Genomic DNA, 6036 nt, shown 5'->3' with positions numbered 1-6036 from the left:
GTAGGAATAGCGTTGGATAGCGTAGGGGTTAAAATTACTGTTCCCACTCCACAGGGTGCAACAGTAGGGAAAGCGTTGGATAGCGTAGGGGTTAAAATTACTATTCCCACTCCACAGGGTGCAACAGTAGGGAAAGCGTTGGATAACGTAGGGGTAAAAATTACTATTCCTACTCCAGAGGGTGCCACAGTAGGGAAAATGTTGGATAGCGTAAGGGTAAAAATTACTATTCCTACTCCAGAGGGTGCAACCGTAGGGAAAATGTTGGATAGCATAAGGGTAAAAATTACTATTCCCACTCCAGAGAGTGCAACAGTAGGGAAAGCGTTGGATAGCGTAGGGGTAAAAATTACTATTCCCACTCCAGAGGGTGCAACTGTAGGGAAAGCATTGGATAGCATGGGGGTAAAAATTACTTCACACACTACTCCCCCTTTAACACACAACACAGTACACATACATAAAAACACAAATAATAAAAATATCATTTAATCAATTAATAACAATTAATATTATTAAATTGATGTAATTTTAATTGAACTAATTAATACATATTAATTACCAATGAATTAACAATAAATGCCAATAAAGAAATACAATCTCTTTAATTATTTACATTTTATTATATGACACCCTATTACCCTATAAACACACAACCCACTACATATAAAAAATTCATATAATTTAATCACTTAATAATTATTAATTACCAATTAATTATTAATTAACAGTAACAAAAAATTCAATATATTTGCACAATAGCTCTAATTAATGTAATTAACTAATTAATATTAATTAATTACCAATTAATTATTAATTAACAATAACAATAAATTAAATATATTAGCACATTAACTCTAATTAATTCAATTAACTAATTAATATTACTTAATTACCAATTAATTATTATTTAAAAATATTTAAATAAATATATAAATTAATTAAATATTATTAAATTACTTCCCACCCTATTCCCCTATAAACCCACAACCCGCTCTGATACTAAAACGCAAAATGTAAACTAAATTACTAATTATCAAAAATACATTTAATAACATATTTAACAAACATATAAACAACATAATAAAATACATAACACTAAACATAATTTCGATATTAGTAAATTTTGATATTAGTAACATACATAACATAAAAACGATATTCTGTCTGTCGATATTTTGGACATCGATATTCTATACCATCGAAATTTAAACTTCGATATTATTGTATATCGATATTTAAATTTTGATATTTTGTCTCCCTACCGTACAGATGAAGTCGACCAGACAGATACCACTTTACAACAATATGTCAATTTCAATTTGAGTTTGTTCTTCTTTGTGGGTGCTGCATTGAATAGCAGAACAATCAGACGATTGACTCGTGTTGTGGAAGCTGTCACCAATCAGACAGCCATGGCACTTGGGAACATTACAGAAGAACTGCAAATTGCAATAATTGTAGCACTCCAGAATAGGATGGTGCTTGACGTGGTTTTGGTTGATCGAGGTGGTGCATGTCGCATCATTGGTAGCAGTTGCTGTGTTTTCATACCTGATCACTCACCTTCAGTTTATGATGCAATCTCTAAACTGCTTAAGATTGCTGCAGAAATTCACCCAAAGACAGGTACATAGACATTTTTGAACTGGATATGGACACTCTTTGTTACTTGGGGCTGGAAACTACTGACTATTCTATGTATACTACTGGTGATACTATTTACATGCTGTACTTGTATACAATGTGGTCCTATGCTTTGATCCATGTGCATCACTGCTTGTACACCTGCCAAAAGAAATATTGCAGATATAAAAGCACAGCAAAAGTTAAATAAAGAGATGGCTGAGATGATAAACATCAATGTACAGGATGCATATCTAGATTACCCCAGATAATCGAATGTCTTCAGCTAATGCTGAAAGGGTCGTCTGTTTTAATTTAGCAGCGAGTAAGTTAAGCATTAGCAGAAGACATCTTGTATTTAGAGACTATCTTGTCCGTTGTGTGGAATCCATTTTGTATTTCTGGCAGCCATTTTGTTTGCTAGGTGCTTGCCATGTGCTCTGTCCTACCTTCCTGTCAACTGCTCTTGAAATCTGCCTAGAGACGAGATATATTTAGCCTCTTCTGCCTTGCACATGCTCAGTTAAGCTTACAGCTGTCCTCAACTTATAACTGTCAAGATGTGTCCACCAAATTTAGCTACCTGTCAGCCCCTCCCACTTGTTTCCAGCACCTTCTCTGTATGACCTTGTATGTATTTGAAACCAGCATTCTGTACTTGTACCGCCATCATTTGAGCCCCTGTGTGGGTATAAAAGGACCAAGCTCCTTCCAGTCAGTGTGCTACTTCATGCATTACCGAAGGGTGCTGTGTGAATGTAATTCCACCTCATGAGGTTTAATAAACTCTGTCTTTTCTATTCCAGTTTCTGTGCCAACTTCTTCCTATTGGTCTGAGGACTCTGTGCAGAGAAGGGCGAATCCCTTGCACTGGTAGGCCTTGCTGAGGCTCATCACCACACGGTTGGACTGCTACCGTCGAGTCATCGGAAAACCACATCGTAATCAGGACGGCTGTGATATCTCCCTATACTGTCCTATGGTTGCTTGCCTCACCCACTGCCAACTCAGCAGTCAGAGAAAGGCTGTCAGAGACGGCGGTCTGTCCATGGTTGGTCGGAACACAGGCTTGATGCATCGTAATCCAGTGAACTGACCTACTGCTTCCAAAGAAACCATTGGCAGTCTGACCGCATCCAACAGGGCCATGGAATGTGGTCCAACCGGCATTGTAATCAGATCCTTTGTTAGTAAATCACTGTCTGTCTTCATGAGATATATGCTTCTTTAAATATCTCTGCAAGGCGCTGAATGGATTGCCTCCTGGGTGTACTAGTGAGAATTGAGTTATTTACATGTGTGCAACTGGCTCCATTAGCACTAGATAAATATCAATAATGCCTTTGGGAGTGAATGTTTAGGTGCTTCTCTTATTCTCTCACTGGGTATTTTAGTGCCTCCTTTTTTACTTGGGTATGTCTGATGGGGCACATGTCTCCTAAGGAGTGCGTGTAGCTCACATAAATGTTAGAATACATGTCTTACTTTTTAAGCACACAGCTCACTGCACTATGGCCTGGCTACAGACATCCTTAGTGGTCAGTTACATGTGGTACAAGAGCAATATCGCCTTGTGTAGTAGTTTTAAGTGGCAAAACAGCTGTACCAGTAAAACTGCATGCACAGGCTCAAGTACAGCAGGCCAAGACATGATGCAAGGGCTACATCTCTGTTTGGAAGACTTGAAAGTGTCAGTTCTTTACCAGATATCTGAATGAGTGCCTCAATTCCTACCTGGGGCTGTGATTGCATGGTATGTAAGTTTTTTGTCTGTAAGGGGCTGCATGGATTGCCTCCTGGGTGTGTTAGGGACTATTGGGCTATTTATGTGTGTGTGCAACTGACTCCATTAGCACTAGATGCATATCGGTTCTACCTGTCTGTGTGAGTGAATGTTTAGGTGCTTCTCTTACTATCCTACTGGGTGTTTTAGTGTCTGTCTGCCTTTCTACTATGTATGTCAAATTGAAGTTTGGGTTGCAAGGCAGATGTATGATTGGCCACACTGGCAACACTCTAGGAGTGCATATAGCTCACTCAATCTTCAGGGTACATGTGTTACCTTTTTACCACATGGCACCCAACTATGGCCTAGCTACAGGCTACCTTAGTGGTGAGTTATACATGGTAGAAGACTTTTAAATAACAATGAAGCACTGGAGGTAAAAAGACATACACAGGTTCAAGTGTAACAGGCCTGAGACTTGATGCAAGGGCTAGTTCTCCGTATGGTAGATTTGGAAGGATCAATTATTCAGCAGATACCTAAATCAGTGTCTAGGGGCCCGATTCACAGAATGAACTTAAGACTAAATCCTAAACTTACTACTATTTGGTATTCACAGAATGCACTTACTACTTTCGGGATTCACAAAGTGAACTTACTACTTTCGGGATTCACAGAATGAACTTACTACTTTCGGTATTCACAGAATAGATTTAAGACTACTAACTTTACGTCCGAACTCGGGCCGTAAATTCCGGCCCGGAGGCGGAGTTTCCGGCTTGGGGGCGGAGCTTACGGCCCGGAGGTGGAGCTTCCGGGCCGGAGGCGGAGCTTGCGGCTTGGAGGCAGAGCTTCCGGCTCAGAGGTGGGTATTTAGCCATGGCTGAAATCTCCACCTCCGGGCCAGAAGCACCGCCTCCAAACCGCAAGCTCCGCCACCGGCCCGGAAGCTCTGCCTCCGGGCCGGAAACTCCGCCTCCGGGCCGGAATTTACGGCCCGAGTTCGGATGTAAAGTTAGTAGTCTTAAATCTATTCTGTGAATACCGAAAGTAGTAAGTTCATTCTGTGAATCCCGAAAGTAGTAAGTTCACTTTGTGAATTCCGAAAGTAGTAAGTGCATTCTGTGAATACCAAATAGTAGTAAGTTTAGGATTTAGTCTTAAGTTCATTCAGTGAATCGGGCCCTCAGTCACTATGTGGGAGTTTGCTTCCATATGTATGTCATTTTGCTGGTATATAACTTCCTCTCTTTGTGACATCTACGATTGACGAAATGTGTGTCTAAGGGGCTATACATGTTGCCTCCTGGTTGTGTTAGTCAGCATTAGGTTGTTCAACTCTGTGTGCAACTGTCTCCATTAACTTTACATATATATCAATTGTGCTTGTCTATGCGAGTGAATGTTTAGCTGCTTCTGTTAGCATTTTACTGGTCTTTTTAGTGTCTGTCTGCTTTTCAACTTAGATATGTGAGATTGAAATGTAGGTGGCAGGGTGAATAGATAACTGGACACATGGGTCTGTAGAAGTGCAGATAGCACAGTGAATCTTCAGAGTACATGCATTACCTTTTAAACACATAGCACTCTGCCTTATGGGCTAGGTAGCACTTTCATAAGATGAGCAGCCTCATACTATTCATGTGACTTAGTACAAGCTTTTTTTTTTTTTTCAATTAGGTTTTTAATTTATTTTTTTTTTGTCCTCATTAGCCAAAATGTCGATCCAACTGTGCTCCTGTCCTCGCAGTCATGAGGACCTTTCCCCCCGTAGCACCTAGGAGCCCAATTCTAAGCTCCAGGTGCCCAGAGAGTCAGCCCCAACACCGCCGACAGAGCTTGGACGAACATACTCCCTTCGGACCAGTTCGGTCAGTTGTCCAGTAATTATACGATACCACCCTTTTGGACAGAGAGATTTTAGGCCTAATCATCGGACCCGGGGAAGAAAAAAAAAGAAAAAAACCCCGGGTTAGCTAACTATCCCTCCTCCAATCAATCAAAAAGTCCCAAAATCTTAGAGATCGAGGGCTACAAGTTCTCGATAGATCTAGCTTTGATGTTGCATATAATGAAGTCAGACACTCTGAATGTGTTGGGGTATTTATGCCAACCAAATTTTTGCAGATTTCTCTTCTAGCCAGTAAGATGGCATAAAACAGAAAATCTCTCTTTAAACCCTTGATGATGTCATTTAGTCTGAAAATGATTAAAGACCATGAGCACGGGATAGATACTCCCAGAATAGATTCGAGTGTTGTTCTGACTTCGTACCAAAAGGTGGCAATGTTTGGACACTCACAAAACATATGGATATCTGAAGCTGCTGGTAAAAAGCATTTACCGCAGCACTTCCCGGATTGAAATTTCGACAGCCTTTTTGGAGAGTAATACGCTCTGTAGAGTGTGAAAAAATGATTACGTCTCAGCCATGCTGGCTTGGTGATTTTATAGAGGAGGGTAAAAGATTCCTCCCAAATGTCCTCCATATGTGGTTCTCCCTCTGCACCCCATAGTTTTTCTGAGAGGTTAAAGTCTCGCTCTCCATCCTCTATAATCTGCCAATAAAAGAGTGCTACTTCCTTTTTTTCCCACTGGTCTTTCAACTAGGATATTTTCCAAAGAACTATCCTCTCCCATCATTCCTTTCTTCTTAGTTTGAGTCTGAATCCAACTTCCTATTT

The sequence above is a fragment of the Lissotriton vulgaris genome, chromosome 8 (assembly GCF_964263255.1).
Source record: "Lissotriton vulgaris chromosome 8, aLisVul1.2, whole genome shotgun sequence".
NCBI classification, from domain to species: Eukaryota; Metazoa; Chordata; class Amphibia; order Caudata; family Salamandridae; genus Lissotriton; species Lissotriton vulgaris.
Note: the sequence above shows the minus strand (reverse complement) of the source record.